The sequence below is a fragment of the Papio anubis genome, chromosome 8 (genome assembly GCF_008728515.1).
Source record: "Papio anubis isolate 15944 chromosome 8, Panubis1.0, whole genome shotgun sequence".
Lineage (NCBI taxonomy): Eukaryota > Metazoa > Chordata > Mammalia > Primates > Cercopithecidae > Papio > Papio anubis.
This window is the reverse complement of record NC_044983.1, coordinates 39,322,252-39,349,370: the sequence shown is the minus strand read 5'-3', so window position 1 is coordinate 39,349,370 and position 27,119 is coordinate 39,322,252. Positions and strand designations below refer to the sequence as shown.

General features: G+C 45.8%; 1 protein-coding gene across 2 annotated transcripts in view; it reads left to right on the top strand.

The window, feature by feature from the left end:
- The first annotated feature begins 5,510 nt into the window (after positions 1-5,510).
- Positions 5,511-27,119, top strand: part of ZMAT4 (zinc finger matrin-type 4) — a 372,597-nt gene continuing 350,988 nt past the window's right edge. Inside the window, exon 1 of one of the 2 annotated variants that reach the window (XM_031669498.1) lies at positions 5,511-5,771. The gene's annotated coding sequence lies outside the window, so the exon portion shown is untranslated. The remainder of the gene's footprint in view (positions 5,772-27,119) is intronic. The other variant, XM_017961971.3, reaches the window with a different exon arrangement.

The window sequence follows — 27,119 nt, the reverse complement described above, 5'->3', positions numbered from 1 at the left end:
GCAGGCGGCAGCGGAGAATGTCCACAGCGCGTCCACATAGGTGTGTGCCTGCACGCACATTTGCATAAGAAAGGGGCTGGAAAGGTCTGCACCATGGAAACATGGGTTTTTAAAATTTTTTTTTAATTTAAATTTTTTTTTTTTTTTTTTTTTTTTTGGTTGGAGTCTTGCTCTGTCGCTCAGGCTGGAGTGCAGCGGAGCGATCTCGTCTCACTGCAACCTCCGGCTCCCGGGTTCAAGGCATTCTCCTGCCTCAGCCTCCCCAGTAGCTGGGACTACAGGTGTGCACCATCACCCCGGGCTAATTTTTATATTTTTTTGTAGAGAGGGGATTTCCCTATGTCGGCCAGGCTGCTCCCTCGACCTCCCAAAGAGCTGGGATTACAGGCGTGGGCCACTGCACCCAGCCCAAATTATTCTTTTAACTCATATATCAAAGTTGACATATTTTGGAGTAGAATACGAAGTCCACATGATTTGAATAATAGAGCATGCACACCTGAAGAAATTCTGGTTGTGGCAGGTGACTTGGATGACACCTTCACATGCGCCGGTCCTCTCTTCCAGAGCGGCATAAACCAGTGGAACAGTTTGAGAATTTCCTTAGGCAACAATTTCCTGCAGCTGTCCCCCTATGCCCAGAGCAGCTTTCCTGCCCCTCTGAGCATCTTCAGGTCCTACCCCAAGAGCAGATGTGGCATCTGGTCTAGGACAGCCAAGTGGCTATGCATCACATGAATATTGACCCATGCCAAGACATTGCTGCTATTGTCACTAGGCTTAACATCAAGGGTGAGGACATCTGTCTCTCCCTTTGTAGGTTTATTTGCCATCATTCTCTCAACAGCCTTATAAACAATGACTACTCTGCTTTATAAATGAGGAAACGGTGTGTGGCAGGTGTTGTAAACACATGCCTGATGGGTTCTTTCAAGAAAGCAGTTATGCTAGAATGTGGGTCCTGGCTGGCAGGGGTCCAACAGCTGTCTCCATGTGTGCAGACCTTTATTCTAGAAGGGTGCTTCACACTACACGTGGTCTGCCAGCCTCACAGAAGGCAAGCTGACCTTCTTAATTCAGCTTCCCTACTCCTGTCAATTGTTGCATCACTGGACAATATTTCATGACAGTTTTCAGCTCCATATTTCTTATGAATAATTTAACTGAAGGAAAACAGAATTTAGGTGGGCAATCTAGCTTTGTAAATCTCTCTCTATCTCTCCATCTGTCTGTCTCTGTCTTCCTCTTTCTCTTCTTCAGATTGTTTACAACTCTGGCTCACTAATAAATATGATTGTGATTTAAAGAAACAAAATCATCTGCTTTAATTCTTCAGGGTATGTTAACTAATAAAATATCCTTACTGTTTTCAAACCTCATGAAGTCTGTATATTCTAATACCAACTTTCTAAAGACTCATTAGTAATTAATGAAATCATTGAGAATGGTTCACGGTGACTGACACCCTCCTGGCAGCCACAATCTCCTCTTATGCTTTGTTGAAATGTCACTGGCTCCAGTGACATGGGTTTGATTTTCATGGTGGGAGTGGGGGTGGGGGTGGAGAGGAAGGGAGTTTGATTTCACAACAGCTATCAGCTAGAACAGAAAGCTGTGAAAATGTTTCTCCAGGTTTCTCTACTTAGCAGGTTGTGCTGGGAGAAGTTTTCTGAACAACCTTTCGTTCTTCCAATGCTAGGTTCAAGAAATCCTGCTAATACTATGTTTTCACTGAAATAGTATTGTATGGCTGAAGTCAATACGCAAAGATGTAGTGTTGAAAGTCACCCTCTTTTTTTTTTCCTCTTGTTTTCACACATTTCCCTCTTTCTTGGCATTGCCTAAATTTATTCTCCTCTTCTCCCTTTTAGAAACAGAATTTGGCATAAATAAATGATAACTGAGAAAATGGCATAAACGGACAAGTAAATGCAAGATTTCTCCATCCTCCTACTGTAGGTCATGGTAATTTGTTGTAGCAAGTGGTTACTCACAAGGAAGATGGTGGTTCTGGCGGCTGCTGTGTAATTTGTGTTTTAATAAAGAAACCCACATTCTTTCCCTAATTACTCAAAATGGAACAGGAACCCCCAAAAGCCTTTCCGACCATTAATGTCCTGAAACTGTTAAATCAAAATGGACTGCTTTGCTGAGTACGGCCCACAAAATGGAATTTGGTACATTTCATACCCCAATGAATTTAAATTGTATGGCGCTGATATTTAATACAAATGCAAGTACCAGTGGAATCTTCATACTTAATATTCATTCTCTAACTCTCAGAATTAAGCAGTTGATCTATGGGACACAAAGGAAGCATCCTTCTCTCAAAGAGAATATTTTATGACCAGGCAGTTTAAAAGACACTGACATAAACAACTGTTTGCGGCTTGCTCTCTTTCTTTCTCTCTCTCTCATCTTCAAAAGGCAAAAAGTACATGTAAGGACATGCTGTTTTAGACAAAGCATTTTATAAAATCACTTGAAATGTTTTCCTTTTCCTTCAGGGACAACTAAACCTTTGATAGGTACTCAAGAGAGTTCTTATAATTTAGTTTATTTCTCTTATTTTCTTAGTGGGGGAGGAAAAAGAGATATTATGAAGGCACAAAGCTGAAGCCTACTTTCACTCGAAAGCAAAAATTGTACTGCTTAAATAATAAAAGTGTTATTTATGGTTTTTACACCATGACTGAACACACCAGTTTTTCTAGGACAGTGTCAATTTCAAATGTATAGCTAAGTTTAGTTTCATTATTGTGCCTTTGCGTGAATTTCACCTAGACAAAGGAATGAAATAGAAAACAAATATTTTGTTACATCCCTTGCCCTAGTTTTGAATTCCTAATATACGGCCACTCTCCCCTACTCATGCTGACATTTGGAAAGCCATTATGGAAAGGACTTCATTTTTTGAGGTTATGCCTCACAAGTACAATGCCCATCCCGCATCCTTTCATATCCTTCAAATGCCTGAGGGAGAAGGAAGGCGCTGGGTGAAGACCTGCCTCATTTTCCAGAGAGAATATGTAGTGAGAGCCCCACGTGACTCTGGAGCTGCCGTATTTCACAGTGGTTAGTCCTGAATTTTTAGCTCCTGGACTCCAGAGTGGGCCCTGTCCACACTCTGCTCAGCTAGAAGAGTAATCGAGTGGAATGAGGATCGCATGAGGCTCAGGGCTGTGCACCCTGGATGCTTTGGATTGGGTTTTAGTAGTCAGACCACTTATTGAGTGCTAGGTGCTATCTGTGGAGTGATAAAGATGTGTATGATACCATCTCTGTCTTTACAGGGCTTGAAATGTATTTAGGGAAGCCAGGCATGTACGCATGAAATAGAAAGTCACCATACAAGGCATTGGGGCGCCTGCCATTTGCTGCAGAGGATGCAGCTGAAGATAAGGACTACAGTTGTTCAAGGCCCCAGGGGAGGCCGGGGCAGGACTGGAACCATAGCCTCACCAAAGACATGGAGATCCTAGGATGAGAAGGCTGAAGGATTAGTTTCTGGATCATTTGAAATTTGATATTCTAAAAGCTTTCTTTAAAAGACCTTTTTTATAATTCTGTCTTAAAAAATTCAGCCAATTTTGTCCTTTGCTATTTTTGAATTGGGTTATAGGTCTTCTACTTATTGATTTATAAAAACTCTTTTATTTTAGAAACATTAATAATAAATATTTTACCTAGTTAAGAAAATTTAGTTGCCAAGTGATGTCTTTTCCATATGGTGACAAATACATTAAGGAGAGAGGAAGGTCAAAATTTGTGCTTTATGATTTCTTTTTAAAATGTTTTTAATTTTTAATTTTCATGGGTACATAGTGGGTGTATATGTTTATGGGGTACATGAGATATTTTGATACAGGCATGCAATGTGTAATAATCACATTAGGGTAAATGGGGTATCTGGCACCTCAAGCATTTAGCATTTCCTTTTGTTACAAACAATCCAATTGTACTCTCAGTTATTTAAAAATGTATAATATGTTTTGCTGACTGTGATAAACCTGTTGTGCTATCAAATACTAGATCCTATTCATTCTCTCTAACTCTATTTTTGTACCTAGTAACCATTCCTCCCCTCCCCACTGCCCTTTCCTGGCCTCTGGTAACCATCATTCTATTCTCTATGTCCATGAGTTCAATTGTTTTAATTTTTAGCTCTCACAAATGAATGCAAACATGTGAAGTTTGTCTTTCCATGCCTGTTTTACTTCATTTAACAGAATGTCCTCCAGTTCCATCCACGTTGTTGTAAATGGCAGGATCTCATTCTTTTTTATGGATGAATAGTACTCCATTGTGCATATGTATCACCTTTTCTTCATCTAATTTGTCTGTTGATGGACACTTGCATTGCTTCCAGATGTTGGCTGTTGTGAATAGTGCTGCAATAAACATGGGAGTGCAGGTATCTCTTCAAGATACCGATTTCTTTTTGGGGGGTATATACCTAGCAATGAGATTGCTGGATCATGTGATAGCTCTATATTTAGTTTTCTGAGAAACCCCCATGCTGTTCTCCATAGTGGTGGCATTAATTCACATTCTCACCAACAATGTAGGAGGGTTCATTCCTTTTTCTTCACATCCTTGCCAGCATTTGTTATTGCCTGTCTTTTGGATAAAAGCCATTTTAACTGGGGTGAGACTTTATGATTCCTTGGTGAACAAGGAAAGGTGTTTAAGCTGTTCCCACCCTTTGATGGGTATGTTCTCTCTTCCTGTGCTTAGGCTGTCGATGAAAGTCTAAGCGATTAATTTAAGCCGTGTCAGAATAAACCAGAGTGAGGGGCCCAGCGGAATCCTTAGCTCTAGAATGCTTGGCTCTCTGGACCTCTCAGTGAGAACAGTGAGAAACTCCAGAGTTTTAGAGACTTTAAGAAAAGCTCTTCTGAGACTCTTTGGATAGGGTGCAAAGGAAAATTGTCTCCGCAGGTTGGGAGATGAGGGAGACTGTGAGATAAAGTACTAATAGATAAACTCCAGGTATGCACCTACCATGCTCTCCAAACAATCTGCCATGACCTTCACATGCCCTCCAGGGTGGCCCTGTGAAAAGCATTACTCCATTCCTTCAACCTTCAACCTTGCTCGGCTTTCTAGAGTCTGTCTCATGCCGGCAGACACCCCATAGTTATTATTCTGTCTGCCCTCAGCAACATTTACCAGTTAGGGGGAAAAAGAAAGCCAGAAAATTGTTGCTATGGGCTCTGTTTTGTGGAAGTTAAAATGCTAGAGCAAGAATCTGATTGCTTGATAGCTCCATCTCTCTCTCTCTCTCTCTCTCCCTCCTACCCTCCTACCCCCCACACCTTCTTGTTCTTTTCCTCTCCCCTCCACCTCCTTCCCCCACCCCGCTCCCCCACCTTTTCCCACTCGCCTCCCCTCTCTCCACTGGCCTCCCGGGTCCTGCCCCCACATTGGGCTGGAGGAGAGCCTTACAGGTTGTCAATGAAACATGGAATTATTTCCTTTGATGGCTTAGATAATAGTAGGAGCCAAAGCAATGAGTGAGGTCGGCTGAAACCAATGCAGTCCTGCCCGGGACTGGAGAGCCAATCGCAAGAGCAGAGGGCGGGGCGTCGGCGCCAGCAGATAATTGCTAAGTGCATCGCTAGCACAGTTGGTCCGAGCTGAGCTGCCGAAAGGTCTGGTCGCAGAGACAGGAACGCGTAATCCTCAGCGTGCTCCAGCCCACAGCTTCGCTCCACTGCTCGGCAGGGCAGCTGGCCTCTGGGCACCGGCCCCTCTGCTTCGCGGAAAAGGTACCTCTGCCTATGTCCCGGGGGTGCAGCGCCTGCGTCTCCATTGCCAGTGGCTTTGCAGTTTAGCCTAGGTGGAGGGATTGCAGAAAGAAAAGTTTCTGGTAGGAAATGTGACAAAGGTGGGAAATCACTGTCTTCTGTTGGGAGGAAAACAAGCGGACAATTTGGGAAACTTCTGCGCTGGCAAGAAATAGGCTTGTTTACTACTTCTAATTAGCTGCGCTCAGGTCTGTCTAATTAGGTCTGGTATCGGGCTAGGGTGTCTGCAGGGCTGGGGTGGAGATTCGGGTGTGCTGGGTGAAAGAAGTTGGATCCCAGGATGTGCTGCTTCCTGGTGCACCCATCATGGGTAGGCTGGTTCCGAGAAACGTGATTGGTTGTTTGTGTTTTCCACTATAGGGTCTCTCCGCTTCGTATTACCTTGATCTGCCTTCCTCAAACTATTGTGACCTTCAGCTGGAGTCCTTCCTCAAACTTCTGCTTCCTTCCTGCCTCCTGCCCTGTCTCAGTTCATTTTATTTGGTGGAAGGAGACATTCCCCAGGGTGGGGGGCGGGGTGGGGGTGGGCTATTCTGTTTGACCTGGTGGGCACCTACGTGACAACTTGGTGACACACCATCAAAACAATTCTCAGAGGAAAAGAAATCACATAATCAATTAGCTCCTGAAAACTCTGGAAGACTTTCGAGGCTTGGGGTGTCCTAAAAAAAAAAAAAAAAAAAAAGAAAGAACAAACAAAAAAACGGGTTAGAGAGTTCGGTTTGGTACTGTTTGAAGCTTACTCCCTTGTCCCCAGAACGGGTGCCTGGCCCGGAGCATCCCCGCAGCTCTGGGAGGTGGAGGCTGGTGGAGGGGCTGGCTCCCTGTAGGTGCGCAGGTAGTTTTGGTGCACAGGTGCATTTGTGGCAGAGGTGATGCTGAAGTCACCATCCACACTGCTTCTGCTAACTGCTCTTCAAGTAAAACAGCTCACCCTGGCAGGCAGCTGGTTCAGCCCAGAAGCACCCTTGAGCGTTCTAAATCATGAGACCTCAAGGGACTCTCTTGCTCTGAGACCCTTGGGAAACTCCTTTCTCCCTCTGCCTCCCTTCTGCCAAAGGGAGATGTTAGGGAGGTGAGCCACTAGGAAACAGTGACCCATGGGGAAGCAGGCAATGTGCTTGGTCTTGAACTTCCTTCCTCTTCTGCGAAGGCAGCTTCTGCTTGTGTGCCCACCGCACTTCACCAGGTACGCTGCCTACCTGCGCGATACTCTAAAGCTGATAGTCTGGGGGAGATCTTCCAAGTCCCAGGGGTGTTGGAGAGTTCAGATGATTTTCTTCTCACCGATTCCCGTTAAACCTGCAGCTGGGGATTTCGATTCCCAGTCCCGACAAGAAATGCATGTTTGGGGAGGGATTCTCCAGTGATACCTCTTCCTCAGGGCACCCTTCCGCGGAGATGCAGATGATAGTCTTGATTCTCCAGCTCCACAAATCCCTTTCACTTTTTAATTCTTATTTTCTTTAACCACCACAACAGATTCTCCTCCACCTCCTGTAGGCAGCTATTTTGGGTGGGAACTGTGATTATTGAAGCTCTATTTACAATGGTAAAAAAAAATGCCTGCCTATTTTTTGGGGGGGAGATGGGGGTCAAAATACCATCAGCGTTCTCTTCTGTACATCCTATCTGACAGTAAACAAAACAAATTTGCAGCCCTGCCAATTATAATCCCTTTGTGTTTGGGGGACCTGGAGTGGAAGCTGAACTTTTCCCAGCCGGTGGGCATGGTTAGCCATGGACGTCGTCCTCTGTGGCCTCTCCGGGGCACATGACCCCCAGGGAGCCCAGGAGGGGCAGCCGCCAGCACATGGGGGATCTTGCATGAGAGCACCTTGGCTTTCATGAAGGCGGTAAGGAAACCAGAAAATGCTTTTGAGTTTGAGGATAGCAAAACTGGGGGTTCCCTTTAATTGATGCCAGTCTGTTGGATTTCTATCGTGATAGGAAACATTAGAAGTAAGGCATTTGAAACAGTTCCTGAAGGGTGACTCATGCATAGAGAGAAGAGGCAGTGTTGGGGGAGGGGGTGGAGGGGGCCTTGGAAAGTACAAGTGGGACACACTGGAGCGCTTGCTTTCCTTCCCTCTGCCTCCTCCTCATTCCTCTTTCTTGTATTTCCCCATTCGGAACAGAGATCATTAAAATAACAACTTTAGACCAAAAAAAGGATCCTAGGAGCTGAAAAATAATTGACGAAGTGCAAAACACCCTCATCACAGCTTCACCTTGGATGGGGTGAGGTGTGAAACCCAGGATCCAGCGCCTCTGCTGCGATCCAGTTTGGAGAATCGAATTGCTGGTGTTAGGCTAATTAACTCCTTGTGAAGCTGCGTGCCTGTTTGTGTGTGCAAAGACCGATGGATGCTCAGGAGATTAAATGTGTTACTTGTCATTTCATCAAACATGATGGCTTTGGCCAGGACCCTGGATAAGCACCATCCACAGACCCAGCGTTTTCTCCTCTTCCCAATTGGCCAAATTGGATCTCTCTCTCTCTTTTAACCAACTATGGTGGGAAGGGGTTGTGTCTTTCTGCTTTTCCAAGCCCTGCGTGAGTTACCTGGCAAATAAAAGTCCTCTCTTTATTCTTCTGTCCCTCCATCCCTGTCATCCTTCTGTTATCCCTTTTCATCCTAAACATATCCGTAAGTAATCTTTTTGCCAACCTACTTTGATCTTGTCATTTTGTGCTGATTTTTCTGTTAAAGACAATTGTCCCCTGAAATAAGACTGAAAACATATTAAAATTTTTATCAGAGAAGAGCCTTTTTGCCTTCTACTTTAACATTTAATTTTGTGGCTTTGGGGAAATCTAATAAGCACGTCTATTGTGTTTGTTTTGGTAAACGCTTTTGCAATGTCTTGTTTTTTTCTGTGGATGTGTGAATTCCCTGACTGTCCTAGGGGAAGGTATTTCTGGAGATTTGAAACACTCAGGAACATCTCAGAAAGTTGAAGAGGTTGGAGCACACTATTTCCATCTATTAAAGGTGGGGTGAAGGCTGTTTTGAAACCTAGACCTTGAAATGTATTAACCACACTCTGTTATTTTCCCTCTTCATCTTTCATTTAGGAAATTTTCATAGCCCAAATTATGAGTAAATTGTTCATCTGTCTCACTCTCTTTCTCATGCTCGTGCCTCTTCCTCCCTTCCCCCCTTGGGAGATATTTCACGCTGAAGCAGGTATCTAGGTAATCTTAATCTGATACGCAGGGGTACCTCTCTTTCCTGGTTACTTTTTGTTTCTTCCTTCCTGTCATTTCAGGGGTCCCCAGGGTGGAGATCTAATTGTAGATGCCTTGTGCACCTCACTCCTGAAAGAGTTAACTAGGGGACAATAGGAACTGTGGGATGTGATGGGAGCCTGTCCTGGGGGAGCAATGAGGTAATCCTTTCCCCAAGTTCAGTTCGATGCAGACCTCGCCAGAGCACCTGGAGTGGTGCAGCTGACCTGTGTGAGGTGGACAGGGCAGATGCTTTGAAGCACAGTCCTGTCTGACACCCAGGGAGTCCCACCAGGCGCAAGCCCTCACTGCGCCACTGTGCAGAGGCCTGTGCCTGCTGCAGCCCCATGCACAGAGCTGACCTTGGAAACATTAGCATGCAGGGAAATTTGTCTGCTGTGCTCTCAGTTTCTTTGTTCTTTGTTTTCACCCCTAAATCTATTAATAGTTGGAAAGGATCAAATCTACTCATTCATACTAAGGTGTGAACAGTTAATAGTGTTGCCACTTACAGAGGTATTTAAGTTCTTAAAGGAAATCAAAGATGTGTGCATGTTCTCATTTATAAGTGGGAGCTAAGCACTTGGACATGAAGAGGGGAAAAATAGGGGCCTACTTGAGGGTGGAGGGCGCGACAAGGGTGAGAATCAAAAACCTGCCTATCAGGTACCATGCTTATTACCTGGGTGACGAAATAATCTACCTGTACACCAAACCCCCGCGACATGTAATTTATCCATTATAACAAACCTGCACATGTACCCCTGGACCTAAAATTAAAAAGCTGGAAAGAAAACAAAAGATGTGTGCAGTCGAATTCCAGGCACCTGCTAGTGGGATTGCGTAGACAGAGTTTGGATGGGGAGCAGAGTGAGGAATGGTGGTCTTCACTTTTTAGCTCTGCCTGGTCCTGCTCTGACCCATGCTGAAAACATGTGTCTCAGGACTTTGTGATGTTACTATCTGGACTCTGGCACTTGAGCTAGAACCCTCAGATTTGAACTTGGGCACGTGCTTATGTGCCCTTTCTGACTTTCAATCCCCTTAGGCATAGAGCCAGAGGTCAGGACCACGTCCTCACAGGCTCCTTTCCGCTCCAACTTTCTCTCTCGATTTTGCCACAGAGCCCTACATCCCACTGCAGATGCTACAGCTCTGGAAGCTCTTGGAGCTTGCAGAGCATCCTCCCGTGTGGGCCATGGTGATCAGCGGTGCTTTCAGAGCTGGAATCCATGAGGGCAGCTCAGAGGGAACAGTGGTTGTTGTACCAGAAGAAACACAGGATGAGAGCTGATGTAATAACTGATTTTGGTTTAGGAGGGGATGTTATATGGAGGATGGCGACCAGCTGTTCTCCATCTCCAGCAAGGATTGAACTAGAGAAAATAGACAGAAATTGCAGCAGATGGACTTAGATTAGGTATGAGGAAGAATTTTCCATCAGCAAGAGTGCTAAAAAGGGAAGGTTGTTGAGCCTCTGTGATGGTCTTTAGGAAATGGATAAGCCAGGGGTTTTAGCTGGAGGAGGAGCCACGGATCTGTGAGGAGGGAAAGACAAGGGCCATCGAATCCAGGCATCTGTGCCCTCTGCTGATGAGAACCCTTACCTATTTCTCCAAAACCTCACCTTCTCTCTGGGGCTACTGAAGTGGCTGAAAACCAGAGTCCCTGGGATGAAGGAAAAAGGAGTATAGCTTGCCTGGGCTGCTACCCTGAGCCTGGAGACCTCTCCCTTGCCCTGCACCAGCTGCCACCTGGACTGGCAGATTCTGTCGACTGTGTGGGGATCTTTCATCAAGTCTAATCTTTCACTTCCAGATGTGGAAGATGATGCCCAGAGAGGTAGCAGGCCTTGGCGTTGTCACACAGTGGCCGATAGCAGAGGGAGGACCAGAATCCAGGTCCTCCATCTCCCAAGTCAGTGTTATTTGCTTTGTAGCTCATTTTCTTCTCGTTTCCAAATTGAATAGACCATTTGCTCTCTCTAGGCTCTTAATTTCTCTGTAACCAAATGGCAAAGACAGGGACACCTGTGGTTAAGCAATATTTATTGAGTGCCTGTTACTAACACCATGCACTCCACTCTACCTTCCCTATTTATGCCGATGACTCTTTAGTTCTGGTTGAGTGGTTGGGAGGGGCTGCTGACCCATCCCTGTGGGGGCTCCTGAGTGTGGCTCTGAGGCCAGGGTGGTGGGAATGTGTTCTAGAAACCAGAGCTGAGAGGAGGGGATGGGTAGACCAGAAGAGGATGAGTAGAGAGACACGGGAGGAATGAGATACTTAATCTGAATCTTATGAAGGGAAGAGAGACTTTAGATTATCTCTGCAAACTTCTCATTGGATAAATGAAACAAGATGGGCCCATACCATGGGAACACCATGGGTAAGACACATGACTTGTTACCTTACGGAACAGGATGAAACATACCATGTGAGGGCGTTCGGGGATGGTGGAGGGGTGGCCCAGTGGAGAGTGTACACTGCCACATACATGGTGGCCTAGCTCCAGACCCAAAGGCGGGCTGTCAGTGAAGTCAGGGAGTCTCACAGTTTTGAGAATGAGGCTGTGGCCAGCTGTGGAAGGCTTTTCTTTGTGTTGGTTTGAGCCATATAGGAAGCGAGATAAATTGGTGAACTGAGGGCCACAAAATAAAACTATCCTGTGTGTAGCCCTGAGAAGAAAGAATAAAGCACCCCAGTTAATGCTGAGCTAGGCAGTGCAATGAGTGACAAGTGCGGGGTACGGCAGCCTCAGATGTCCTGTGGGGAGGCACGACCCTTCCACCTTAGCTCCCAATGCGCTGGGATTCCAGGGCATCACTTGTGCTACATCAAAGGCATGCCCTGGGCCTTTGTGCCCCACATGGGTTTACTGGGATCTAGTCAGGTGTATCTACCAGAAGGAAGGGGGAGTTCTTCTCCTTCAAGAACTGGCCCAACAAGACCATCAGCCCCTCAGGCAGCAGGGCAGGGTGCCCTTCCAGAGATTGGCTGAGACAAGGCTTGGAGAAGTCTCGGGGCAGAGGGCCCAGGGAATGCCAGGGGCTGGGTGGGCCAGGCAGGGAGCCCAGGATGTGAGACAGGCTCAAGCCTGGGAAGGTGCACAATGTGTCGGTGAGATGTAGATGTTGCTGAATCTGCTCATACGAGGCATGTTTTAAGGGCAAGGAAACCCAGGGACGGCAGTGCCCATCTGCTGAGGGCACAGCAGCCCACATGGACCATGGGAAGAACCCAAGGGATACACCAGGCAGGAAGTGGCCATACTCACATGTGCATCTAGGAACCATGTGTCCTTACCAGCTGCGCAATGAAGTGTTCACGTGAGGTTTGAGAGGGGCACAAAGGGGAGGGGGTCACACTTGGGCCAGAGAGGCCAGTTCAGAAGTAATTTGCTGCTGTCCAGGTGAGAAATGGCGAGGGTCCGCAGGAAGACAGTGGCAATGGGGAGGGGGAGGAGGGCAGCATCGACGCAGATACTTGACTTCATAAGTTACACTAGATCAGGGAAAAATGAAGAGGAATTATTCATCCCCTGGAGGAAAAGCTGACAGGTGACAAAGAAAGGTCATGGTGTTAAATGAAAGAGAGAGCAGTGTTCCCACTGAAGATGGGATGGGTGGAAATGGATTTAAACTATAGGAGAAGGATCTACACTGGACATTTGAATTAATGCCTCAATGGAGGTGGTTGTGAGACGTGGGGAATGGGGTCATTCAGGGCGTTTGTGGATTCATTCTCTTTTTTGAAAAGTGTTTTTAAAAATCAGCCTTTCCCTGATAGAGAAGTGAGCAAAGAATGGGAATAGACAGTTCGCATAACAAAAGAAATAAGTGGCCAGAAAAATATGTAAAAATGTCTCTCCTAACTAATAACAAAAATGTGAAATTAATACAAGGTATCATTATCCATTTAACAGATTAGCAGAATTTAAAAATGATAATATCATATCCAGTGTTGTTGGGAAATAGACATTTTTAGACTTAGCTGGCGGATATGTGAAATGAGATAATTTGGAAACATAGGAGATGTGTCTTAAAAAAATATACCCTTTGAACCAGTAAGCAATTCCTTTTCTAGGAATTTATCCTAGGAAATAGTTAGAGATGTGCAAAATAGTTCTAATTAAGAATATTCCTTTCAGCATTATTCATTACAACAAAACATTGCATGAAGGCATTAATTAAATACAATATGGCTCCTCCATAAAATGGAAATCAAGAAAACTATTAAAATTACATTGAATAATACATAAGAATATGGGAAAATGCTAATAATATATATTAAGTAAGTAAAGACTTAAAAGTAAATAGACTATAATTGCAGTTAAAACAAAAGGTGTATGTAGTCCTGAAAACTAGAACAGAATATTATATTATCAAAATCTTCATAGTGGTTATCACTGCATTTTGGGAAACATAAGACTTTTGATTTTTTAAACTTTTTTGTACTTTCCAAATTTCCTCCAGTAAACATGTTATTTTACAAATTAGAGGGCATACTTTCTAAATCAATCATTCCAACGACAAATGTTCAAGCAGTGACTATCCATGTAGCAAAGCTGGGTGTGACGCTGTTCACTAACATGCGAAATGCCTGCATCCTGAGTCCATTTGGTGGGAGAAGATAAACGCTCACGGGAAATCCGGCAAGTGCCGCCTGCTTTGTCAGTAAGGGCTGGACATCTGCTGCAGCCAGGTGCGGAGGGTGCAAGATCCCTGTGCAGGGAACATCCTTGTTCCTTCCTCTTCGCTGCATTCCCACCCCCAGGACCTGTCACCTGCAGTGGTCAGGCCTGTCTTAGCATTTCAAGGGATGCATCACATATAACTGCTCATTTCACAAGCAGAGAAGTTGAGGCTCCGATCAAGAGACTGTCTTAGTCAGGGTCACAAAGCCAGTGAGTGGTTTTGTTAGTTATGAAAAAAAAAACTTTGCTGCCTCACACCATGCTCTTTCCAGAGTGGGCTACTCTGGGGGTTCCGTGTGTTCTAGAAGAGGGTGGTAGATTTCTGCAAGAAGGCGTGAAGCCACCCTTCCTTCCTTTCGTCCTTCCTTCCCAGAAGCCATGCCTTTGGCTTAATCCACTTATTAATTAAGACCAAATGCATGCGTGGCATCTATCCCACTTACAGCAGGGACTTCGGGTGCTGCGGGCTCCCCGAAGTGGCCTCCTGGGTCTCCTCCTGATGGAGTGTCGCATTTGTTAATGCTTTTCCAGAATGTGTTTGCTCCCTGCTGTGGTTTCCTTTGTTGCATAAACTCCGGGCAGCCTGAGGCAGTCTCCACAGGGTGAAAGTCATAGCTGGCTGGCTCTGTGATGTGTGCCAGGGCCACCTGGGGGCTCCAGGGAGCCTTCCCTAAGCAGGGCAGGTGATGGCTCTGATGGGCACGCCCTTGGACCGTTCACAGGCTAATTGGGAAAAGTGGACAGGCTTGCCTGAAGGTAGGGCAGGACAAAGAGTAGTGTAGGCTGCGTGGCTGTTTGCTGCTCTGTTTATTTTAATAATAACTCATTGTGCGGTATTTTGTATTCACAAGCCTCAGAGGTGGGTGGGGAAGGTGCTGGCATCCCCAGTTTGCAGAGAGGGAAATCGATACTTGGAAAGGCAAAGCCACTCTCCTTAGTTTGTAAGGGCAGCAGGCATAGTAGCCAGGCATGGAATGAGCTCGATTTTCTGCCGGCAAATACAGCCCTACCTGTCATCGAGAAGGGCTTCCTGCTGGTCTACCTGATGTTTCTGGAGAAGGCGGGGTGTGGAATAGCACTCTGTTCGGCCCTGGCCAATGCTGATGGAGTTAAGAGTAAGAGATAACTTTGGGTCCATGGGCATATTCAGTTGAGGTAGAGTGTAGGCGCTGAGAAAAGTGGATGGTGGTGAGGGTGAACATGGACTCACAGGACTCATGGAGCCAGAGAGTCCCAAGCCCTGAGCTTTGGAGGATGCGGGCCTCATGGAAGGCAGGAGGGGTGTGCTGGGGGCAAGTGGAGATCTGGAGCTGAGACCTGGTGTGAACTGTCTGTGGCTGCTCAGGGGCAGATTGGCTCCACCAGGGGATGGGAGGGGACAATGGCAAGAGGTGGCCCAGCATTCCAGGCTCCATCTCAGAAGTCTCTCCTGTTAATTACACCTGCGATAACACGACTGTGAGAGGACCGAAGGGTAGGGGAGCTGAGAGGCAGGGGAAGTGGGTTGAGGGGTCTCATACCTGTTGTTCCCCCTCTGCTGTCTCTCTGGGTTTTGGTCCTGTTGAGAATGCAGTTGCTCTGCGGGGTTGCAGGAAGAGAAGGGAAGATTGGGAGGGTTGCTTTCCTGCCAGTTCTTACCGTGCTTTGGGAAACACATGACTTTTGATTTCTTTAAACTTTTTTGTATTTTCCAAATTTCCTATACCAAATCTTTATTTTACAAATCAGAAAATATGCTTTTTTTTTTTTTTTTTTTTTTCCAGATGAAGTCTCGCTCTGTCGCTCAGGCTGGAGTGCAGTGGTACAATCTCAGCTCACTGCAACCTCTGCTTCCTGGGTTCAAGAGTTTCTCCTGTCTCAGCCTCCCGAGTAGCTGGGATTACAGGTGCCCACCACCATACCTGGCTAATTTTTGTATTTTTAGTAGAGATGGGGTTTCACCATGTTGGCCAGGCTGGTCTTGAATTCCCAACCTTAGGTGATCCACCCGCCTCGGCCTCCCAAAGTGTTGGGATTACAGGCATGAGCCACCACACCTGGCCCAAACCGGCTTTTTAAATCAGTCATTCCAACCACAAATGTTCAAGCAGTTACTATTCATGTAGCACGGTTAGGATAGGAGGATTTTTGGAATATGGGAAGAGAAAGGAGAAGTTATGAGACAACAAGAAAAATAAAAAGAAAAAAAAAGGGAGCAGAGTGAGGAGTTGTTGGAGAACCCAGGCGGGATGTGCAGAAATTCGGGAGCAGCTCACGGTACAGCAACAAGCCTGTGCATAATCTCTTTTAAAGTTAGAGGTAGACTCTTCAGGTGTGATAAGACATAAACCAGAAAGAAAGAAAAGGAGCCTAAGGCTGCACACTGTTTTCAGATGTTAAGGATTTGGTCATCACCCTGATTTTACAAATGAGAAAACCAAGACTCACCAAGGTGACACTGCTTCTGAGTGGCCGACTCCAAGCCTGTGCACCGTCTGCTGTGCTGCGCTGTCCACTCACCCCTCCTGGGCTGCAGCCAGGACTACAAGCTGCGTGACTCTGGAGGCCTGGAAGAGCGAGGGAAGGAGGCATTTGGGGCATTACTCTGTCTGCCTCCAGAGAAGCCGCTTCTGCATTTGCCCCTCCTGATCCCCAGGGGCCTGAAGAAGGATGCCAGCAGGGCATTCCCTGATCTGTCCCCTTTGTCGTTGGGGACTGGTTGGCTTCAGTCTCTTTAGCAAGGGATACCCTGGCTCTGGGGCTGTGTGAGCTCGGAGCCATGGCTCTGTTCTTTGATTTCTCCATGAGGCAAACAATGTGCTTCTCTTTCCCATCCTTCAGTTTCCTTAAATAAGAGACATGAGCTTTTGACATGTTATGTGTTCTTTTATTCATTGCTCAGAATGTTGGGAATTGATAGTACACTTCTAAGCTTAGAGGATTCAGCAATGGACAAAACAGTTCCCAGCCTCTCAGAGTTTAGATCCAAGTTGGGGAGACAGACGGCAAACAAGCAAACCTGTGGAAGGGCCAGTGAGTGCAAGGGAGAAACACGAAGCCCCGCAGGGGGAACGGAGTGAGAGGGTCTCACTTGTACATGCCACTTAGGCAGAGACCTGAAGGCAGCGAGGGATGGTCCCTGTGGATATTTGGGGCACCAGCAGTCCAGCCCAAGAAGTCCCTGAAGCTGGAGACACTTAGGGTGCCAGGAATAGCAGTGAGGACAGGGTGTGCTTCCTGGAACCACTGGGAGTTTGGAGCTGATGAGTAACATCGTCCATGATTTAAAACAATTGATCAGGAGGATCACTTGAGGCCAGGAGTTCGAGGCTGCAGTGAGCTATGACCATGCCTTTGCCCTCCAGCTTCGGTGACAGAGCAAGACTCTGTCTTAAAATAAATACATGAATAAATAAAAATTGTAAAACATGAATAAATGAGTTACTGTGGTCGCTGTGTTCATAGTACAGTGGAGTGGGGCCGTGTGGAGGCAGAGGCGCCCTAGGAGGCTCCGGTCCTGGCAAGAAGGGAACGGTCTCGGGCCGGGTGGTAACAGCGGGGAGGGAGAGGGCAGATCCTGGATATATTTTGAAGGGAGAACTGGCAGGATTTGCTGATGGGTTGAAGGTGGGGTTTGAGAGACTAGAGGGTTCAAGGATGATTCCAAGCCTTTTGGCTTGCGATGGTGGGAAAGACTGTAGAAGGAGCAAATTAGAAATTGTGAGGAGTAGAGAGGGAGGAAGTGGGTTTGTTTTGGGGGTTGTTGGAGCTCCAGTGAAATGCCCACTAGACAGTTGTGTTTTGGTCTGGAGTTCAGAGATGAGCTCTAAGCTAGAGAACCCCGGGAGTGATCAGAGTTTCATGGTATCTGTGAGATCGCCTAGGGAGTGAGTGTAGACAGACAGGACGTAGAAAGGCGGATCCTGAGAATGGCAGTATTTATAGATCTAGGATGGGGTTTGCAAACTCTTTCTTAAAGAGCCAGATCGTAGATATTTTAGGCTTTGCAGGCTGCATAGTGTTTACTGCAGTTACTCAGTATTGCTGCTGCAGCACAGAAGCAGGCATAGAGGACATATAAAGGAAGGAGCATGGCTGTGTTCCAATAAAACTTTACTTACAAAGAAGGAAACCCACCCATAGGCCATAGATTTGCTGACCTTGGATCCAGGACACTGAAGAGGAATCAGCAATGGGGACTTAGCAAGAGCAGCCTGGAGATTGGGGTGGACCAGGAGAGGAGGTTGCCTCAGAAACTAAGCAAAGCATTTTTGCAGAAGAAAGTAGTGATCGGCTGGGTCAAATCCTCCTGGCATAACAAGTAGGATGAGGACGAAAATTGCACGTGAGCAGTGTAGAGGCCGTGGGTGAGCTGATGACAGCACTTTGGTGGAGGATGAGGCGAGAGGTTCCTTGGAGTGAGTTCAAGAAGAGGCATTGGAGATAGCGTATGCAAACAGCTTCATGGAGGAGTGGAGCTGTGAAGCTGCGCAAAATTATGAAATATCAACTCTAGGAATATGTGGGGTCAAAGCTAGTGTTGCTTATTTAAAAATGGGAAAAGTAGCGGGATGTTTGTATTGCATGGAAATGAGTCAGTGGGCAGAGCACAAAGATGATGGGTGCGGGTCGAAGGTGAGAATGGCCTTGAGTGGGTGAGGGAGTGGGGCCTGGCCTCTTGGACAGCTCTCAGGGAAAGAGGAGTCGGTAGCCAGAGGTTGTGTGATGGGGTGGGTGGGGCAGTGTGGGGACCCTCTTGGATGCCTTCATTTTTCTCAGAGAGTAGCATGGTGGATCACAAGCTTCGAGACAGGACAGCGAGGACCTCAGTCCAGTGGGTCGTGGAGACAAATGCCCCCTGCACACAGAGCTAGAGGAACGCCAGACAATGACAGAGAGACGTGCCGAGTCTCTAAATCAAAATTAAAAGGTTTCCACGGATGCTTATCACTTGAGCTTTTCACCGCAAAAGGGGCCCTGTGAGCTCTGGAGAGTTATGACTGAATTAACAAGGCCAGGATGAGGGCATGGATCGAGATCCTCAAAAACAGTTTCATAAATTCCTATAGGCCTGGAGCTGCTGCGGAGGTGGCTCTTGTAGGATTGTATTGAAAATAAACAGAGTTGTTGCCCAGAGAGAGTAATCACTCTCCTTAGAAATCAGACAGGTGGCAGGGCAACAGAGAGTCCATTGGCCTGGGCTGGGGAGGAGTTAGGGGAGATCGGGGCACTTTTTTCTCTCCTCCTAAAGCTTTTTGCTTTTGAGACCTCTTGCTTTGTTTTTAAAAGTATCTTCCTATGAGGGAGGGGTGAGTGAGAGGAAGACCACCTTCTCTAACTTTTACCTTAAGAAACTGTCTTGGGGAGAGAAGGGACTTACCCACGGTTGTGTGATTCGAATGGGAGGGTGGATCTCAGAAGGTGGGAGCTGAATCCTTTGCTGTTTTCCTCTCAGACATCCAGGAGGGAGGGAGAAAGGGAGGCAAGGAGAGGAAGAGATCTCCTGGAGAGGGGTTTGACATTCCAGGTAGTCTGGGAAGAGGGAAATGGTGTGAACCATGAAGAAATGGAACACTTAATGGTTCTATTTCCCTGTCCACAGGGGAAGGAAAAGGAAAACAGACTAGGGAACATGTGGCTTGTCGAGAAGGAAACTGGCTTGGGGCTTTGGAAAAGAGAATCATCTAAGCTCACATACCTGGCGGAATGACTTTTTGTGGAGACTGTTGTGCCCAGGACTGAGGGTGGGAACTGAGGCTGAAGGGACACACAGCATTTGCTCAGGGAGCCTCAGCCAGGGTGCCAAGGGACTTGTTTATGTCAGCACACCATCAGCACAGCCCAGAATGGCTTTGGCCTTGCGATGTGCAATTGGCCCTGGGTCTATCAACGTCTCTGAGAGGGAACTCTTCCTGTTGAAAAGGGCCCAGCACACTGGGTTCATTTAGACGGTGAGGTCAAGTGCCAGAGTAATAACAGCAATAAGGAGTTTGTGGCTCAGGATTAAGCAGGGAAGAGAATTCACCCATCTTTTCTTCACATCTGACTCTCCGTGGTCTGTTTGGGATGAAATAGAGAACCTAGGAGCACAGAGCTGTAGTGAACCGAAGTTGATCTAATCCAAGGTAACTCCACAGACTTCACTCAAACAGTCCAGGAGGCTGCTCAAAGTCCCAGTGTCCCCAGCTCTGAAACACCTGGTACCTGTCTCATAGGCTTGGGGTGGGGATTAGATGGAGTGCAGGTGCCAAGCGTCTAGCATAGTGCCTGTAACATACAAAGTGTTCTGGGATCTATGACAAGTGATAAGAGCTGCTGCTGGTGGTGGTCGTGGCAGCAGGTATGTAGGGGTTCTCTCTCTGGGTGTGCCAGTCCAGGGGGCTGGGGTGACCAGGTCATGGGTAACCTGTGCTGCTGCTTGCTGCAGAGTTCCTGGGGTGGTAGGTAAGAAAGCTGCAATACCTGTCTCCGACTTTCATAGCTCCAGCACTTCCTCCCAAATATTGCCGGCCAAGGTTTTTGCATTCTTTGAAAGAAAGACACCGGAGAGGAACAAGGTAGAATTGCCAGGGTAGCACCTTCAGAAAAATAAATCCTGGAAAGGAAACTCTGAAAGCTTCTAGAACCATAATATTGAGACAGATTTAAAGGGAACCCAAAATTCCTGCAATGCTTGGAACAGCAGAAATATAGATTTCTCATACTAATCAAGTGATTTGTGGGAAAACCCTATCCATCTCTCCAACCTGAGCTGAATCAAGCGAATGATCAGCTGTGAGTTGCAGAATGAGCTCTGAGGCAGCCACAAGGCTGTTTATGATTCTGCAGAACTTTTCTGCGGCATGAATTCCTGGACAAGCAGGTGACTTCAGAGGAAATAAATGCCCTCCCTCCTCACCTTTCCTTCAGCTGTCGGCGCGGGGAATCGATGTTGGGTGCAAGGGTGTCCTCTAATTAGGTCCTGGGCAGGGTTTCCGGGGCTCTCATCCTTCCAGCTGATTGTGCGCGCTATGGGGGAGGGTGGTGGCATGTGTCCTCAGGCTTCTGAGGAGTGGCGATGGTGGAGAGTGGCTGGCCTGGCCGTGCACTTAAACACTACATTGTCGTGGAAGCTGTTGGGTCGAGCTATTCCCATCTCTGTATGGAAAAAAATACAATCAACTTCATGCTGCACCTCCTACAAGGAAAAGAATGGGTGTTCTGATAGCATGGGGTTTGGGAGAACTGTTTTTTCAAGCTGGTCCATGTTATCAGACCCCATACAGTTGCTCCTAAGTATTGCTGCTTTGACAAGGATCCAATTTCTTCCTTCCTTCCTTCCTTCCTTCCTTCCTTCCTTCCTTCCTTCCTTCCTTCCTTCCTTTCTTTCTTTTTCTTTCTTTCTTTCTTTTCTTTCTTTCTTTCTCTCTCTTTCCTTCCCTCCTTCCCTCCTTCCCTCCTTCCTTCCTTCTTTGCTTCCTTCCTCTCTCCTTCTTTCTTTCTTTCTCTCTCGCTTTCTTTTCTTCTTTCTTTCTCTCCTTCCTTCCTTCCTCTCTTCCTTCTTCCTTTCTTTCTTTTCTTTCTTTCTTTCTTTCTCCTTCCTTCCTTCCTCTCTCTTCCTTCTTCCTTCCTTCCCTCCTTCCTTCCTTCCTTTCTTCCTTTTCCTTTCTTTCTTTCTTTCTTTCTTTCTTTCTTTCTTTCTTTCTTTCTTTCTTTCTTTCTCTTTCTTTCCTTCTTTCTTTCTCTCCTTCCTTCCTTCCTTTTTCCTTCCTTCCTCTCTCTCTCCTTTTCTTTCTTTCTTTCTTTCTTTCTTTCTTTCTTTCTTTCTTTCTTTCTTTCTTTCTTTCCTTCTTTCCTTCCTTCCTTCCTTCCTTCCTTCCTTCCTTCCTTCCTTCCTTCCTTCCTCTCTCTTCTTTCTTTCTTCCTTCCTTCCTTTCTCTCTTTCCTTCCTTCCCTCCTTCTTTCCTTCCTCTCTCTCTCTTTTCTTTCTTTTTTTCTTTCCTTTCCTTCCCTCCTTCCTTCCTTCCTTCCTTCCTTCCTTCCTTCCTTCTTCCTTCCTTCTTCCTTCCTTCCTTCTTTTTTGACACAGGGTCTTGCTCTGTTGCCCAGGCTGGAGTGCAGTGGTGTGCTTACAGCTCACTGCAACCTCGACCTTCTGGGCTCAGGTGATCCTCCTACCTCAGCCTCCCCAGTAGCCGGGACCACAGGTGTGCACCACCAAGGATGGCTAACTTTTTGTTTCTAAAACTTTTTGTAGAGATGGGTCCTTGCTATGTTATTCAGGCTAATCTTGAACTCCTGGCCTCAAATGATCCTCCCAGCTCGGCCTCTCAAAGCACTGGGATTACAGTGCATGAGCAACCATGCCCAGTCAGTGAACTGGTATTTTTCAATCAAGGCTTACATAAATTTCGGAACATTTTAAGTAGTCTCAAGAGAGGTTAGGTGAAGCCAGCTTAAATGTTTTTTAACCTACAGGGAAGACGCTGTGTCATACTTAATGGTGTGGGGAGTTGGGCGGTTGTTTGGGTTGGGTTGAGCTGAGGAGGAGTTAGGGGGTGATGTGTGAATCTCGGTACAAGTGTAGAGTGTCAAAACATTCAACATGCTGGGGGGTGTTTTCCATACAGAAAATAAATTTACTATAATTCAGAGAAAGGGAACTACAACAGCTAAAAATACATGGAAGAATGTTTAACTCCCTGAGTAATTAGCATAGTATCATAGTCAGGTGGGTGGTTTTGGAGCCAAGCATGGAGTCCTGGCTCTGAAGTTAGAGGTTTGACCTTGTGCAAGTCACTTGGTTATACCTTGTTTCTTCCTCTTAGAATGAGGACAAGACGGCCTACCTCATTGGCGTTTTGTGATGAAGGGAGATGATTCAAGCCAAGCACTTGTCACCAATAACAATTCCAATAATAACAATAATAAAAATGTTAATTAGAATGGAAATGAGTTGCCATTTTCCAGCTATAAAATTATTGAAGATTAAAGATGACATTGCTCCATGTCACAGAGATACGGTATGGAACTGTAATTGGTGCCGTCTTTCTGGAAAGCATGATTTTTTAGGATTTCTATATATATATATTTTTTTGAGAACAAGTTTTGCTCTTATTGCCCAAGCTGGAGTGCAGTGTCATGATCTCAGCTCACTGCAACCTCTGCCTCCCAGGTTCAAGCAATTCTCTTGCCTGCCTCAACCTCCCTAGTAGCTGGGATTACAGGCATGCCCCACCACGCTTGGCTAATTTTTTTGTATTTTTAGTAGAAATGGGGTTTCACCATATTTGCCAGGCTGGTGTTGAACTCCTGACCTCAGGTAATCCACCCACCTCGGCCTCCCAAAGTGCTGGGATTATAGCTGTGGGCCACCACACCTGGCCAGATTTCTGTACCTTTTGATTTAGTTCTAGGATCCTATCCTAGGGAAATAATCAGAAATGTGGGGAAATACGCATGCACAAAATTGTTCACTGCACTTCCTTAAAAACTGGAATTAACCTCCCCAGCAGTGGAGAACTAGTTAAGTAAACTATGGTACGTGCATACAATGGAGTACTAGGCTACCATATAAAATTATTTGAAGCATGTTAATGATGTGAGACAATGCTCATAAAGCTGAAAGTGAAATATCTTCTAAACTAGCTAATGGAATATGTCTACATGCATAAACGTAAATAAAATATGCCAAAATGCTAATAGAGATTCTCTTTGAATGATAAGATGATGGATGATTTTTGTTTTCTTTTTTATATATTTTTTCACTGTTTTCAAATATGTTGCAGTGAGTCTTTATTCATTTTTACAGCACAAATAATAAAAATTACAGAAAGAAAAGGAGACGCAGTCGCCTCTGAGTCATTTCCCTGTTTAGGAAGTGAGTGTTTTACTAAGGATCCGTCTTGGCGTGGATTCCCTAGAAGCCCATCAGAAGGCTTTCTGTGGAACCATTTTTTACTCCTCCCTGATTCACATGGAAGTAACAAATGTTTTGGGAATGGAAACAAACGTTTATTTCATTTTTATTTTTTAAGAGACAGGGTCTCACTTTGTTGCCCAGGCTGGAGTACAGTGTTGCGATCACAGCTCACTGCAGACTGGAACTCCTGGGTTCAAGGGCTCCCTCTGCCTCAGCCTCCTGAGTAGCTGGGACTACAGGTGAGAGCCACCATGCCTGGCTAATTTTTCAAATTTTTTGTAGAGCTCGGGTCTGGCCATGTTGCCCAGGATGGTCCTGAACTCCTAGCCTCAAGTGATCCTCCTGCTTTGGCCTCCCAAAGTGTTGGAATTTTAGGTATGCACCACCATACTCGGCTGAAACAAATATTTTGGAACAAAGAGGTAGACGTGGGTGTGCTGTGGAGACAGCATCAGGTACAGTGCATTGCCTGTCCCCATTTGCACCCTGCCCTGAACTTCATTATCTTCCAGGAAGCCACAGACAGAGTAGACTCCCCAGGTGCTAGTCAGTAGCAAACCCACAGCCAGACTGGAAATCAGCTGCTCTCTCTTCTTTAGGATTGTCATTGGAAAGCCAGGAAGCAGTTTCATAAAACAAAAAAGCAGCCCTGCCCACTCAGTACTAATAGAACATGGGGCTGGAGATGCCTGGGATGCTGGAAAAACACTCAGCAGAGGCAATGGACCCAGAGGAGGGGGCATCTCCCAGGAAACAGTCCTCCGAGGCCACAGCTGCATCTCTGGTTTCTCTCACCTGCTGCACCTTGCATGGCAAGAACGGCGCCATGGGAAGGAAATGTTTGTAAATTCTGTGGTAGATTGAATGCACCCGAGGAACAGGCTACTTAACAGAGATAATTCTCTTATACAACAAATGTCTTTTGAGGATATGCAGCGTGTCAGGTCTTGGGCTATGTGCTAGACATTCCCTGGTGAGTATAAAATAGAGGCCTTGGCCTGTGTGGAGCGAACTCATTTTTCTAAGTTGGACAACTTACTTCTGATATATCTGGTTTCAAATGGCAATTTTTAAATGTATTGGTTTTACTGAAAGTAGGACACACTTACTTTAGATCTGTGAAATATTGTAGAAATAGTGTTTTTTTTTCCCTTTAGTGCAGATGTCCCAAGTGTTCTATAAGTTTAAATATTTTTGTTTAATTCATTCTTCACACCATCATCTGTGAGATAGGGCAAAGAGGGGATGCCACCTGACTTCAAGTGGGGAGCGAGGGGACAGGTTTTGGCCCTAACTTTGCCCCTGCTGAAATGTTTCAGGGCACCCCCTCCCGACGTCCATTCAGTGAGACTGGCTCTCATAATTGATCGTTGACCACTGGCCACTTGGAGGCCCTTTGCTGAGGAGCTGCTATATGTTTTCTGCCATTGGAAGCCATTCATTCATTTATTGCAGAGCTTTTTTTAAGGCTTGAAAATTCAGTGGCTATTGTGTTATTGTTTCATTACACTGGGTGCCAGAATGAGCTCCCTAAAATCCTTGGAGACTCTGGGTTTTGTTTAGCGAATGTAAATTATGACTTCTATATGGATGCAGTTTTCCACTTGCGGTATGTTGGGACTTGAGTTCCTTCTCCCTGCTTTTGGAATGCGCCCAGGTGTTTTGCTTCTTTTAAAGATCTGACATGACCGTGGCCAGCTCTATAAATAGTCCCAAACAACAGCTATAATGCTGGCGTGATGCTGATTTTTTTCCCTGCCACCCACTGAAAGTCTTGGGAGAAAATTCTCTCTCTTTCTCTCTCTCCCTACTCTGTCTCTCTATGTCTCTGTTTCCCTCTACACACACACATACACACACTCGTATGTTTGTACTTCCATGTCTAACCAGAGGTAAAAATTTCGAATGCGTTCAAACACATCTGTGGTTTTGTTTCTTTCATTTTTTAAGGATTTAGATAAAAAGGAGTTAAAAAGCTTTTCAACAACGGAAAACAAAATGACTTTCCTAAGTACGTACTATGTCCAGGCATCGTGCTGAGTTAAATTAGCTCCTGTCTTCAGAGGGCAGAGTTCAGCAAGAGGGCATCTTTCTCAGCAGCGAATCATTCCAGACTTCCTGGGGATGAAATATAAGAAGATACCTTTCATGTATTCCTGGGGACTTTACAGCCGTACAGAGGATCGTTAACTATTGTATTAGTTGCTAGGGCAGTGGTAATGAAGTACCACATACCAGGGTGTTTCAACAACAGAAATTTATTGTCTCCAGTTCTGAAGGCTGGAAGTTCAAGGTCAAGGTGCCAGCAGGGCTGGGTGCCTTCTGAGGGCTGTGAGGGAAAGATCTGCCCCGACCACTGTCCTTGGCTTGTAGATGGCCATCTCCTCCCTGTGGGTCTTCACGGCATCGCCTCTCTATGCGCGTCTGTCACTGTGTCCAGATTTCCCTTTTTATAAGAACATGAGTCATTTTAGATTATAGCCCACCCTAATGGTCTCATTTTAATTTGATACCTGGGTTAAGACCCTCCCTCTAAATAAATTCGCATTCTGAAGGAGTGGAGGCTAGGATTTTAACATGTGAATTCAGAGAGGATACAATTCATTCTGTAATGAGAGTCTTTTAGGTAATGCTTCTCCCTCTGGGAATAACTTTCCTTAAACCATTACAGGCTGCCAGATTCATAATATAGTCCATCCATGAACAATGAAGGGGTTAAGGGTGCCAACCCCTTGCACAGTCGAAAATCCATGAATAAATTTTGACTTCCCAGAAACGTAACTACTAATAGCCTACTATTGATCAGAAGCCTTACCAATAATAGCAACAGTCAAATCACACATATTTTGTATGTTCTGTGTATTATATACTGTTTTCTTATTATAAAGTAAGCTAGAGAAAAGAAAATGCTATTAAGAAGATCATAAGGAGGCCGGGTATAGGCTCATGCCTCTAACCCCAGCACTTTGGAGGCTGAGATGCGAGGATTACTTGAGCCCAGGAGCTTGAGACCAGTCTGAGCAACACAGTGAGACCTCATCTCTACAAAAATGTTTTAAAAAAGTATCCAGGCATGGTGGCGCCTGCCTATAGTTCCATCTACTGAGGAGGCTGAGGGAGGAGGATCACTTGAGCCCAGGAGGCTGTAGTGAGCTATGATCATACCACACAGCATTCTAGTCTGGGCCACAGAGTGAAACCCTGTCTCAAAAACAAACAAAAGATCGTAAGAAAAAGAAAATGTATTTACTATGTATATTTACTATTCATTAAGTGAAAGGGGATTATCATAAAGGTCTTCATCTTCATTGTCTTCGTGTTGAGTAGGTATAGGAGGGGTTGGTCTTGCTGTCTCAGGAGGGGCAGAGGCAGAAGAAAATAAGTGGGTCATTGCAGTTCAAACCTGTTCAAAGGTCAACTGTAATTCTCTCCCCCTGTTCTCACTGAGGAGTGAGTTCCACAAGTCACATTATTTTCAAATTTAATTCTATAAGCCCAATCCCC